Below are 15091 nucleotides of genomic sequence, written 5' to 3' on the forward strand. Positions count from 1 at the left end.
GTCTCTCGGAGTTGCAGTTATTCCTAACCCTAACTCTATTCTTGTGGTTACTTGTCTCTTATTCTTTACTTATATCATATTGTGCTTGCTCTCTCACTTAATTGTGTTACTTGTTCACCTTGCTTAGCTCTTAGTATCATACTTGCAATTGTTAGGCTAAACTTCATATTCTACATTATTGCCTAAAATTGCTAAGTAACAACTAAAATTTGTAATTTTACCTATTCACCCCCCTCTAGGTCCATCTCGATCCTTTCAGACGTTCATATGACACCACTAAGGGAATCACAACATACATATCATCACAATATCAAACACATATCAAGTTCACATGATTACTTGCAACAAGATTTCTCTGGTGACCTCAAGAACAAAAGTAACTACTCACAAAAGATAGTCATACTCAAGATCAGAGGGGTATCAAATAGCATAATGGATCTGAACACATAATCGTCCACCAAATAAACCACATAGTAATCAACTATAAGATGTGATCAACACTACTTTTCGTGGTTTTGTCACAGAAGATGTCCTAGTGAAAGGACTTAAGCGTGAAGCATTGCAAGGGTGATTAGCTTGTCGGGGTTGAGCGAGACGAGAGGCACGGGTTTACCCAGGTTTGGCCCCTCGCGGTGGAGGTAAAATCCTACTCCCGCTCTTGTTGCTATTGCTTGAGTATTGATTACAAGGGAGCGGATTCGCTTGACCTAGCTATCGATTGATTGTAACTTCTCTATTCTATGTCTGGGACCCACCTTTATATACAGGTCGAGGACGCCGACTTACAAAAGTCCGGGTCAGGTTACGTTACCTAACAGAGCCTTACTCTAAGTTGCCTTGCTTTACAAGGTAAATCATTACATGGTGGGTTACACCCCTGGGTCGCCATCCGACCTTGGGTTCTAAGTCGGCCCATCTTGTGAGAGGCCCTTCATAATACCACTTCATGTCCTTCTTGGCCCATTAGAGGACCAAATCCTTAAGTCGCCAATGATCTGGCCTGGCCCTATTAGGGTGGGTTATATCACCAACATTAGGCCCCAGATTGATTTGAACTTGTTCATGTCAATCTTAACCCTTCGGTCCTTTAGCCACAATCTTGAAAAATCTTCGTAACCCACGATAATAAAAAGATGATGTCACCTCTGTGGTTTCGGCAAAACCTTCATAACGAATCTTTTTATAAATCCAACTTTCCAAAAACGGAGGCGTCCCTTTGTTGTGAAATCTATTGCACATCCTCGATCTTCGCACCTATCATTCACTGTTTCCCCTTTTCCTTAGAAATAGGCACGAGGACCCCTCCTTTCACTTTTTACCTTGCCTCCTTTGTTTCTTCTTCTTCCTCGCGAGTACCTTCGTGACCGGAGCTCCGTTGCGCCCGTCGAAGCGCACCAGCCATCTCCGGTTGGCACTGTAACACAAGCGTGTCGCTGTCGAGACTTAGCGGCACACCTTCAACGTTCTCCACCGCCAACATGTACTGCTTCCCTTCTTTCTTAGATCTTCATTAGGTCACTTGAGTTTAAAGAGTTTGTCGGCGTTCATCCCCTTCCCAGTTCATCATATCTTTAAATAGAAACTATTTTTGATCCGAAACACCATAGAAGTATTGCGGTAGCAGTTTTGGCAACATCTCACTTTGAACAACTTGTAATTCCTTCTAGAATCAACGGGTAGCCTGCTAGTTCTTCCATCACTGCTTTTTAGGTTTAGCAAATTTTTTGAACTGCCCGTAGATCCATAAATATAGTTGTTTGATTGTGAAACTTCTTAGCTCCATACTTAGCAGAATTTTCAACAACCCTGAACTATAGATAACTCGCCGTGCACCTTGGGCTTACCAAAATAGTTGTAACTCTCAGAAGTTGTTTATGTTAATTGATCCACCATCACTTAGGGCAGCTCATCTTCATACTTATCAAATAACTAGCCACATTCTAGTTCTGCAGATCTATTGTTCTTTAATCGGCTCATCATGGAAAAATGACCCTTTGCAATTGGGGTCCTTCCCTAGTCAAGAAGAAATTGGCTGGCTTGTTAGTCAAGGAGAGAATGTCCTCAATCCTAGCGTAGGAGAAGTGATAGTTTTCACTGATCATATCCTTAGAAGCTTCACACGGCCCAGGTCAAAGTTCTTTCGAGATATTTTGCACTATTTCAACCTGCATCCTCAAGATATAGACCCAAACTCAGTGACAAATATTTGCCACTTTCAAATCTTTTGTGATGTTTATCTGCAAGTTGAGCCTAATGTTGCTCTGTTCAAGGAATTCTTTTATATAAATCGCCACACTGAATGCACAAGTGGTCCGAATCAAGAATTAGGTGGAGTCTCAACTCAGATATGTAGAGATGGCGGCTTTCCTGGAGCCACTTTACTAAATGATACGTCTCCAGCGTATCTATAATTTTTTATTGTTCCATGCTATTATATTACTGTTTTGGATGTTTAATGGGCTTTAATATGCTATTTTATATTATTTTTGGGACTGACCTATTAACCAGAGGCCCAGTGCCAGTTTCTGTTTTTTTGCCTATTTTAGAGTTTCGCAGAAAAGGAATACCAAACGGAATCCAAATGGAATGAAACCTTCACAATGATCTTTCTTGGACCGAAAGCAAACCAGAAGACTTGGAGTTGAAGTCTGGAATGCCACTAGGCGGCCATGAGGCAGGAGGGCGCGCCTAGGGGGGTAGGCACGCTCCCCACCCTCGTGGGCCCCTCGTAGCTCCACCGATGTACTTCTTTCGCCTATATATACTCTTATACCCTAGATCGATCACAGAGAGCCACAAAACCAATTTTCCACCACCACAACCTTCTATACCTATGAGATATCATCTTGGGGCCTCTTCCGGTGATCTACCGGAGGGGGAATCGATCACACAGGCCTTCTACATCAGTGATAACCCACAAGTATAGGGGATCAATTGTAGCCTCTTTCAATAAGTAAGAGTGTCGAACCCAACGAGGATCTAAAGGTAGAAGAAATATTCCCTCAAGTTCTATCAACCACCGATACAACTCTATGCACACTTGACGTTTGCTTTACCAGAAACAAGTATGAAACTAGAAGTACTTTGTAGGAGTTTTTTGGGCAAGCTTGCAAGAAAGTAAAGAGCGAGTAAATAAAAGCTATGGGCTGTTTAGGTAAAGACACAACTAAATTAGTTTTAGTAGAGAGATTTTTGTTACGAGAAAGTTATTTGTCCCTAGGCAATCGATAACTAGACCAGTAATCATTATTGCAATTTTATTTCAGGGAGAGGCATAAGCTAACATACTTTCTCTACTTGCATCATATGCACTTATGATTGGAACCCTAGCAAGCATCCGAAACTACTAAAGATCATTAAGGTAAAAACCCAACCATAGCATTAAAGCATCAAGTCCCCTTTATCCCATATGCAAACAACCTACTTACTCGCGTCTGTGCTTCTGTCACTCACGCCACCCACCATAAGAAAATCATGAACATATTGCAAACCCTACATCGGGAATCCCTCACGCTTGCGCTACACAGAGAGCACCATAGGACAACACGAATAATAAAACATGCAACTCAAACCAATCTTGATCATCAAATAGCAATTAGGACAAAACGGATCTACTCAAACATCATAGGATAGCCATACATCATAGGGAAATAATATATAGCGTTGAGCACCATGTTTAAGTATAGATTACAGTGGGTAAGAGAGAGGTTACACCGCTGCATAGTGGGGGGAAGAGTTGGTGATGATGGCGGTGAAGTTGTTGGTGAAGATCGCGGTGATGATGATGGCGCCCGGTGGCACTCCGGTGCCACCGGAAGCGAGGGGGAGAGAGCCCCCTCCTTCTTCTTCTTCCTTGACCTCCTCCCTAGATGGGAGAAGGGTTTCCCCTCTGGTCCATGGCCTCCATGGCGTGGGAGGGGCGAGAGCCCCTCCGAGATTCGATCTGTCTCTCTGTCTCTCTCTGTTTCTGCGTTCTGTTCTGGCTCTATTTCACTGTTTCGTATATATATGGAGATCTGTAACTCTGATTGGCCTGAAACCTTCGCCGTGATTTTTTCCGAATATTAGCTTTCTTGCGGCAAAAGAAGAGCATCAACCGCCTGGTGGGCTCATGAGGGAAGGGGCACGCCCTAAGGGGGGGTGCCCCCTGCCTCGTGACCACCTCGGGCACTGGTTCGCGTTGATTTTCCTTCCGAATTTTCCATATTTTCCAAAAATAAGCTTCGTCCGTTTTTATCCCGTTTGGACTCTGTTTGATATGGATATTCTACGAAACCAAAAACATGCAACAGACAGGAACTGACACTGGGCACTGGATCAATATGTTGGTCGCAAAAATAATATAAAAAGTTGCCAAAAAGTATATGAAAGTTGAGTAATATTGGCATGGAACAATCAAAAATTATAGATACGACGGAGACATATCAGCATCCCCAAGCTTAATTCCTGCTCCTCCTCGAGTAGGTAAATGATAAAAAAAGATAATTTTTGATGTGGAATGCTACCTAGCATAATCTTGATCATATGTCTAATCATGGCACGAGTATTAAGACACGAGTGATTGAAAGCAATAGTCTATCATTTGACATAAAAACAATAATACTTCAAGCCTACTAATAAAGTAATCATGTCTTTTAAAAATAACATGGCCAAAGAAAGTTATCCCTACAAAATCATATAGTCTGGCTATGCTCCATCTTCACCACACAAAATATTCACATCATGCACAACCCCGATGACAAGCCAAGCAATTGTTTCATACTTTTGACGTTCTCAAACCTTTTCAACTTTCACGCAATACATGAGCGTGAGCCATGGACATAGCACTATAGGTGGAATAGAATATGATGGTGGAGAAGACAAAAAGGAGAAGATAGTCTCACATCAACTAGGTGTATCAACGGGCTATGGAGATGCCCATCAATAGATATAAATGTGAGTGAGTAGGGATTGCCATGCAACGGATGCACTAGAGCTATAAGTGTATGAAAGCTCCAACTGAAACTAAGTGGGTGTGCATCCAACTTGCTTGCTCAAGAAGACCTCAGGCATTTGAGGAAGCCCATCATCGGAATATACAAGCCAAGTTCTATAATGAAAATTCCCACTAGTATATGAAAGTGATAACTCAAGAGACTCTCTATATGAAGAACATGGTGCTACTTTGAAGCACAAGTGTGGAAAAAGGATAGTAGCACTGCCCCTTCTCTCTTTTTTTGTGTTTTTGTTTCTTGTAGGCTTCTTTGGCCTCTCTCTCTTTTGGGGGGGGGGCTTCTTTGTCCACTTTTATTTTGATAACCTCTCATGGGACAATGTTCTAATAATGATGATCATCACACTTTTATTTATTTACAACTCAATATTACAACTCATATCTAGAACAAAGATATGACTCTATATGAATGCCTCCGGCGGTGTACCGGGATGTGCAATGATCTAGCGTAGCAGTGACATAAAAAACGGACAAGCCATGGAAACATCATGCTAGCTATCTTACGATCATGCAAAGCAATATGACAATGAATGCTCAAGTCATGTATATGATGATGATGAAAGTTGCATGGCAATATAACTCGGAATGGCTATGGAAATGCCATGATAGGTAGGTATGGTGGCTGTTTTGAGGAAGGTATATGGTGGGTTTATGGTACCGGCAAAAGTTGCGTGGTACTAGAGAGGCTAGCAATGATGGAAGGGTGAGAGTGCGTATAATCCATGGTCAACATTAGTCATAAAGAACTCACATACTTAGCAAAAATCTATTAGTCATCGAAACAAAGTACTACACGCATGCTCCTAGGGGGATAGATTGGTTGGAAAAGACCATCGCTCGTCCCCGACCGCCACTCATAAGGAAGATAATCAATAAATACCTCATGCTCCAACTTCGTTACATAATGGCTCACCATACGTGCATGCTACGGGAATCAAAAACCTCAACACAAGTATTTATACAATGCACAACTACCCACTAGCATGACTCTAATATCACCATCTTTATATCGCAAAACTATTGCAAGGTATCAAATGCATCATATTCAGTGATCTACAAGTTTTATGTAGGATTTTATGACCAACCATGTGAATGACCAATTCCTGTCATCTCTCTAAATAGATATAAGTGAAGCAAGAGAGTTTAATTCTTTCTACAAAAGATATGCCCACGCTCTAACAAATATAAGAGCAAAAGAGCATTCTACAAATGGCGGTTGTCTAAGTGAAGAGAAATAGGCAATCCAAACTTCAAATGATATAAGTGAAGCACATGAAGCATTCTATAAAGCCGTACTCAAAAGATATAAGTGAAGTGTAAAGAGCATTCTATAAATCAACCAAGGACCATCTCATACCAGCATGGTGCATAAAAGAAAAAAAGAAAACTAAAGCAAAATACGCTCCAAGATTGCACATATCGCGTGAACGAAAATGAATCTAAAAACATACCGATATTTGTTGAAGAAAGAGGGGATGCCTTCCCAGCATGCCCAAGCTTAGATGCTTGAGTCTCCTTGAATATTTACTTGGGGTGCCTCGGGCATCCCCAAGCTTGAGCTCTTGCCTCTCTTCCTTCTTCTCACATCGAAACCTTCTCAATCATCGAACACTTCATCCACACAAAACTTCAACAGAAAACTCAGTAAGATCCGTTAGTATAATAAAGAAAATCACTACTCTAAGTACTGTTGCAAACCAATTCATGTTTTGTTTTTGCATTGTGTCTACTGTAATATAACTTTTTCATGGCTTAATCCGCTGATATAAATTGATAGTTTCATGAAAACAAGCAAACTATGCATCAAAAACAGAATCTGTCTAAAACAGAACAGTCTGTAACAATCTGAACATTCACCATACTTCTGATACTTGAAAAAATCTGCCAAAATTAGGAAAAATAAAAAATTTGTATAGAACGACAGTGCAAAAAGAATCAGAACCATTTGACGTTCCAGTAAAAAACTAAATTCGCGCTCTACAGCCAAAGTTTCTGTCCTGCACCACACAAACCAACAAGCAAATGTAAACATCCTAAAGGCAAACCTTGGCACATTATTTTTATAATACAATGGGATTGTACAAGGGGATAATTATTTTTATTGAAAAGTTTCTATAATCAAGATTCACAAAGTTTCCATGAGCATGAACAAAGTTCAAGGCTAGCTCCCACATCAACAATGCTCGTCTTTCTCACTTTCGCTTTTCTTTTTGAAAAAGTTTTGGGTTTCCCTCTTTATTTTTGTTGTTTTTAAACTATATGAAAGCACTCAACAGAAATAAATGACTCTCTAAAACTTCCGGGTTGTCTCCCTGGCAGCGCTTTCTTTAAAGCCATTAAGCTAGGCATATAGTGCTCAAGTAATGAATCCACCCGGATCCCAAGGTATATAGAAGCCAATTTTAATTAGCAATGATTTGTAATTTAGTAGTGAGCACAAAGTAACATATATCATGTAATGACGAAGTCTAACTCCCTTCCTATGCATCGACATGTCATAAAAGAACAATTCATGCACACAAAGTAAAGGCCAATGCATAGTATAAACAGTTTGCAAGTAGGAGCAGCAAGCACATGCATATTATACTCATCAAAATCATCATGTGCATCGGTAAAAGGCAACCCATCAATGTAATCCTTAATAAGTGCAAACTTCTCCGATATAGTGTAGTTGGGAGAATTCAAAAAGATAATAGGACTATCATGCGTGGGTGCAATAGCAACAATTTCATGTTTAACATAAGGAACTATAGCAAGTTCATCTCCATAAGCATAATTCATATTGGCATCTTGGCCACAAGCATAGCAAGCATCATCAAAATGGGATATTTCAAAAGAATCGACGGGATCATAGCAATTATCATAATATTCATCCTTCGGTAAGCATGAAGGGGAATTAAACAATGTATGAGTTGAAGAGTTACTCTCATTAGAATGTGGGCACGGGTGATCAATCCGCTCTTCCTCCTTTTGTTCTTCGCTCTCCTCCTCATCTTTTTCATCCAATGAGACCACAGTTTCATCAATGTCTCCTTCCATAGATTCCTGCAAAATATTAGTCTCTTCTTGGACAGCGGAGACTTTCTTAATAAGTGCATTAATTTCGTAATTGTATTCATAATTCTCATAACAATATTTCAGGATAGCTAAATTTTTAGGTCTATAAACAGCATCATCAAAATCTTCAAACTCTTTAAACATAGATTCAATTTCATAAGCACCCATAAAAGCAACAAATTCTTCTATTTGTTCCACATCATAGTAATCATATATACCATTAGCATAAGAAGCTAAGGTTTCATTATCATTAAATTCACATGAAAAGGGAAGGTGTGGAGCCTTCACCTTAGAGCAACAAGTATAATCATATCTCAAGCATAGTTGCCTAGCATACCAATTCAATATATGAATTTGATCCCATAATAGTTTCCTTTTTTGTGTCTAGCGGTAATCCCTAAAGTATTCACGTTGATCCAACTTTGCTCCCATTACATAATTGAATGGGGTTTTCTCAGGATTATCAAAGTAGTACATAATATCTTTCACATAAACAGCATCGAGGGTTTTAGGAGGTTCCCCATCTCCATGAGTAGAAAGTACAACTAATGTTTTTGGTATTTCTTGTTCCATATCCATAACTAAAGATAAAGAACAACAAAGAACAGCAAATAAAAATTACTTAGTGATAAAGCAAACAAGCACACACGAGAATATTCACCCCACGCTATTGCTCCCCGGCAACGGCACCAGAAAAAGGTCTTGATAACCCACAAGTATAGGGGATCAATTGTATCCTCTTTTGATAAGTAAGAGTGTCGAACCCAACAAGGAGCTAAAGGTAGAACAAATATTCCCTCAAGTTCTATCGACCACCGATACAACTCTATGCACACTTGACGTTTGCTTTACCGGAAACAAGTATGAAACTAGAAGTACTTTGTAGGAGTTTTTTGGGTAAGCTTGCAAGAAAGTAAAGAGCGAGTAAATAAAAGCTAGGGGCTGTTTAGGTAAAGACACAACTAAATTAGTTTTAGTAGAGAGCTTTTTGTTACGAGAAAGTTATTTGTCCCTAGGCAATCGATAACTAGACCAGTAATCATTTTTGCAATTTTATTTGAGGGAGAGGCATAAGCTAACATACTTTCTCTACTTGGATCATATGCACTTATGATTGGAACTCTAGCAAGCATCTGCAACTACTAAAGATCATTAAGGTAAAAACCCAACCATAGCATTAAAGCATCAAGTCCCCTTTATCCCATACGCAAACAACCTACTTACTCGGGTCTGTGCTTCTGTCACTCACGCCACCCACCATAAGCAAATCATGAACATATTGCAAACCCTACAACGGGAATCCCTCACGCTTGCGCGACACGGAGAGCACCATAGGACAACACCAATAATAAAACATGCAACTCAAACCAATCTTGATCATCAAATAGCCAATAGGACAAAATGGATCTACTCAAACATCATAGGATAGCCATACATCATAGGGAAATAATATATAGCGTTGAGCACCATGTTTAAGTTGAGATTACAGCGGGTAAGAGAGAGGTTACACCACTGCATAGAGGGGGCAAGAGTTGGTGATGATGGCGGTGAAGTTGTTGGTGAAGATCGTGGTGATGATGATGGCCCCCGGTGGCACTCCGGTGCCACCGGAAGCGACGGGGAGAGAGCCCCCCTCCTTCTTCTTCTTCTTCCTTGACCTCCTCCCTAGATGGGAGAAGGGTTTCCCCTCTGGTCCATGGCCTCCATGGCGTGGGAGGGGCGAGAGCCCCTCCGAGATTGGATCTGTCTCTCTGTCTCTCTCTGTTTCTGCGTTCTGTTCTGGCTCTGTTTCACCGTTTGGTATATATATGGAGATCCGTAACTCCGATTGTCCTAAAACCTTCGCCGTGATTTTTTTCTGAATATTAGCTTTCTTGTGGCAAAATAAGAGTGTCAACCGCCTTACGGTGGGCTCATGAGGGTAGGGGGCGCGCCCTAAGGGGGGGGGGCGCCCCCCTGCCTTGTGACCACCTCGGGCACTGGTTCGCGTTGATTTTCCTTCCGAATTTTCCATATTTTCCAAAAATAAGCTTCGTCCGTTTTTATCCTGTTTGGACTCCGTTTGATATGGATATTCTGCGAAACCAAAAACATGCAACAGACAGGAACTGGTACTGGGCACTAGATCAATATGTTGGTCCCAAAAATAATAATAAAAAGTTGCCAAAAAGTATATGAAAGTTGAATAATATTGGCATGGAACAATCAAAAATTATAGATACGATGGAGACGTATCAATCAACACCATTGCCTCTCCGATGAAGCGTGAGTAGTTTACCACAGACTTTCGGGTCCATAGTTATTAGCTAGATGGCTTCTTCTCTCTCTTTGATTCTCAATACGAAGTTCTCCTCGATGTTCTTGGAGATATATTCGATGTAATACTCTTTTGCGGTGTGGTTGCCGAGATCTGATGAATTGTGGGTTTATGAACAAGATTATCTATGAATATTATTTGGTTCTTCTTTAAATTCTTATATGCATGATTTGATATCTTTGCAAGTTTTTTTGAATTATCGGTTTAGTTTGGCCTACTAGATTGATCTTTCTTGCAATGGGAAAAGTGCTTAGCTTTGGGTTCAATCTTGCGGTGTCCTTTCCTAATGGCAGTAGGGGCAGCAAGGCACGTATTGTATTGTTGCCATCGAGGATAAAAAGATGGGGTTATATCTTATTGTTTGAGTTTATCCCTCTACATCATGTCATCTTGCTTAATGCGTTACTCTATTCTTATGAACTTAATACTCTAGATACATGCTGGATAGCGGTCGATGTGTGGAGTAATAGTAGTAGATGCAGAATTGTTTCGATCTACTTGACACGGACGTGATGCCTATATTGTTGATCGTTGACTTAGATATTCTCATAACTATGAGCTTTTCTATCAATTGGTCGGCAGTAATTTGTTCACCCACCGTAATACATGCTATCTTCAGAGAAGCCACTAGTGAAACCTATGGCCCCCGGGTCTCTTTCTTATTATATTGCATCTCTTTTATTTACATCGCATCTCGTTTACTATTTTGCAATCTTAACTTTCCAATCTATACAACAAAATACGAAAAATATTTATTTTGCTATCTTTATCAGATCTCACTTTTGCGTGTGACCGTGAAGGGATTGACAACCCCTTTGTCACGTTGGTTCCAAGGTTCTTGATTGTTTGTGCAGGTACTAGGTGACTTGTGCGTTGTCTCCTACTGGATTGATGCCTTGGTTCTCAAAAACTGAGGGAAATACTTACGCTTTGCTGCATCACCCTTTCCTCTTCAAGGGAAAACCAATGCATGCTCAAGAGGTAGCAAGAAGGATTTCTGGTGCCGTTGTCGGGGAGATCTACGCCAAGTCAAGACATACCAAGTACCCATCATTAAACTCTTCTCCCTCGCATTACATTATTTGCCATTCGCCTCTTGTTTTCCTCTCCCCCACTTCTAAAACTATTTTCGAAAACCTTTTCCTTTTCTTTGCCCCTTTACCATTCGTCTCTTTTCGCTTGCTTCTTGTGTGCTTGTGTGTTGGATTGATTGTTTGTCATGATGGCTCAAGATAATACTAAATTGTGTTAATTTTTCAATAGCAACAATAATGATTTTATTAGCACTCCAATTGCTCCTACTACCGATGCTGAATCTTGTGAAATTAATACCGCTTTGTTGAATCTTGTTATGAAAGAACAATTTTCTAGCCTTCCTATTGAAGATGCTTGTACCCATCTAAACAACTTTGTTGATTTGTGTGATATGCAAAAGAACAAAGATGTGGATAATGATATTGTTAAATTGAAGCTATTTCCATTTTCGCTTAGAGATCGTGCTAAAACTTGGTTCTCTTCTTTGCCTAAAAATAGTATTGATTCATGGAATAAGTGCAAAGATGCTTTTATCTCTAAGTATTTTCCTCCGCTAAGATCATCTCTCTTGGGAATGATATTATGAATTTTAAGCAACTTGATCATGAGCATGTTGCACAAGCATGGGAGAGGATGAAATTAATGATACGTAATTGCCCTACTCATGGTTTGAATGTGTGGATGATTATACATTTTTTTATGCCGGATTGAATTTTGCTTCTAGAAATCTTTTAGATTCGGCCGCGGGAGGTACTTTTATGGAAATCACTTTAGGAGAAGCTACTAAACTCCTAGACAATATTACGGTTAATTATTCTCAATAGCACACCGAATATCCACTAGTAAAACAGTTAATGTGATCGAAGAGATTAATGTTTTGAGTGGAAAGATGGATTAACTTATGAAATTGTTTGCTAATAAAAGTGTTTCTTCTGATCCTAATGATATGCCTTTGTCCAATTTGATTGAGAATACTAATGAATCTATGGGTCTGAATTTTGTTGGTAGGAACAATTTTGGTAACAAAGTGTATAGAGGAAACTTTAATTCTAGGCCGTTTGCTAATAATTCTTCTAATAATTATGGTAATTCCTACAACAACTCTTATGGAAATTCTAATAAGATGCCCTCTGATTTTGAGATTAGTGTTAAATAATTTATGAGTTCGCAAAAGAATTTCAATGCTTTGGTTGAAGAAAAATTGCTTAGGATTGATGAGTTGGCTAGGAACATGGATATAATTTCTCCTGATGTTGATTCTCTGAAACTTAGATCTATTTCACCTAAGAATGACATCAATGAGTCTTTCAAAGCCATGATAATTTCCATTGATGAGTGCAAAGAAAGAACCGCTAGGATGCGTGCTAAAAAAGATTGCTTTGTGAAAGCGTGTTCTTCTAGTTTTCATGATAAGAATGATGAAGATCTAAAAGTGATTGATGCGACTCCTATCAAATCTTTGTTTTCCAATATGAATCTTGATAAAGATGGAACTAGAGATGAGTCAACTTTAGTTAAAAGGTGTCCTAATGATTCGGAGTTTTTATATCTTGATGCAAAAATTAATAAAAGTGGGATTGAAGAGGTCAAAACATTACATAGCAATGAGCCCCCTATTTTGGATTTCAAGGAATTTAATTATGATAATTTCTCTTTGATAGATTGTATTTCCTTGTTGTAATCCGTGTTAAATTCTCCTCATGCTTATAATCAAAATAAAGCTTTTACTAAACATATCGTTGATGCTTCAATGTAATCCTATGAAGAAAAGTTGAACTAGAAGTTTCTATCCCTAGAAAACTTTATGATGAGTGGGAACCTACTACTAAAATTAAGATTAAAGATTATGAATGCTATGCTTTGTGTGATTTGGGTGCCAGCGTTTCCATGATTCCAAAAACTTTGTGTGATGTGATAGGTTTCCGTGAATTTGATGATTGTTCTTTATATTTGCATCTTGTGGATTCCACCATTAAGAAACCTATGGGAAGGATTACTGATGTTCTTACTGTTGCAAATAGGAATTATGTGACCGTAGATTTCATTGTTCTTGATATAGATTGCAATCCTACATGTCCTATTATTCTTGGTAGACCTTTCCATAGAATGATTGGTGCAATTACTGACATGAAAGAAGGAAATATTAGATTACAATTCCTGTTAAGGAAAGGCATGGAACACTTCCCTAGGAAGAAAATTAAATTGCCTTATGAATCTATTATGAGAGCCACTTATGCATTGCATACCAAAGATGACAATACATAGATCTATTCTTGTTTTTATGCCTAGCTAGGGGCGTTAAACGATAGCGCTTGTTGAGAGGCAACCAAATTTTATTTTTGTTCTTTACTTTTTGTTCTTTTTTGTAATAAATAGTTCATCTAGCTACTGTTATGATTGTGTTTTTTATGTTTTAATTAATGTTTGTGCCAAGTAGAGCCTTTAGGATCTTCTTGGGTGATTATTGTTTGATCTTGCTGATAAAAACAGAAAGTATGCGCTCGCGAAAATAATTTTCGTTTTTTTACCAGAGAGCGATAAAATACCAATTCCAACTGCAGTATATCAATATACAAATTATACTAGTCATCCAAATTTTTCAGAATTTTTGGAGTTACAGTATATTCAAGACCTTCAGATTGCTACACACTATTCTGTTTTTCACAGATTCTGTTTTTCGCGTGTTGTTTGCTAATTTTGATGCATCTATGGATAGTATCGGGGGGTATGAACCATAGAGAAGTTGGAATACAGTAGGTTTAACACCAATATAAATAAAGAATGAGTTCATTGCAGTACCTTAAAGTGGTGGTTTCTTTTCTTACACTAACGGAGCTCATAAGATTTTCTGCTGAAGTTTTGTGTTGTGATGTTTTTGGGTAAAGATTTGATGGATTTTGGAATAAGGAGTGGAAAGAGCCTAAGCTTGGGGATGCTCAAGGCACCCCAAGGTAAAATTTAAGGACAACCAAAAGCTTAAGAGCATCTCCAGCCGCGCCGCCAACAAGCCCTCCCCAGGTGATTTTTTCGCGCCGGCGCACAAAAAATCGGCCCAGCCACGCCCCAGAAGCCCAATTTCGCCGGCTCGGGCCGAATTTGGCGCCGGCGCACCCAAGCCAAACCCGGCGCGCTGGGGGTACTCGGGGCGCCGGGCGAAATGGTTTTGCCGCGAAAGAGCCGCGGGCCCACCGAGTCAGCGACACTCGCCTCGGTGTCCTCAGAACGCCTTGGTTTCCCGTGGGGAAACAATGCCAAGGCTGCCGCCGGTCAGCTTCCATTGATTCCTCACCACGGGACGGCTCTTCACGGGCGGCGCGGCGACGCCTCACTCCCCGCCATGCGTACACACGTCTCCCCGGCAGCTATAAAAAGTGTCGCCCCCCCCCCCCCCGTCGCTGGCCACAGATGTCGTGCTCTCTGCCTCCGACCGGACGCAAGGGGCGACACCTGTGGTGGTCCGCCACCGACCGGACGCTCCACGAGGTTCTCGCGTACCTCGAGGGCGGCAAAAACCGGCCACTCACATACCCGGCCGCCACCCTGGGCCCCCGCCGCAGCGCCGGGCAATGGATGCCAAGAAGGTTTGTCTCCGGTGTTGGAAATATGCCCTAGAGGCAATAATAAAATGGTTATTATTATATTTCTTTGTTCGTGATAATTGTCTATTGTTCATGCTATAATTGTGTTAT

The sequence above is a fragment of the Triticum aestivum genome, chromosome 2A, assembly GCF_018294505.1.
Source record: "Triticum aestivum cultivar Chinese Spring chromosome 2A, IWGSC CS RefSeq v2.1, whole genome shotgun sequence".
Taxonomy (NCBI): domain Eukaryota; kingdom Viridiplantae; phylum Streptophyta; class Magnoliopsida; order Poales; family Poaceae; genus Triticum; species Triticum aestivum.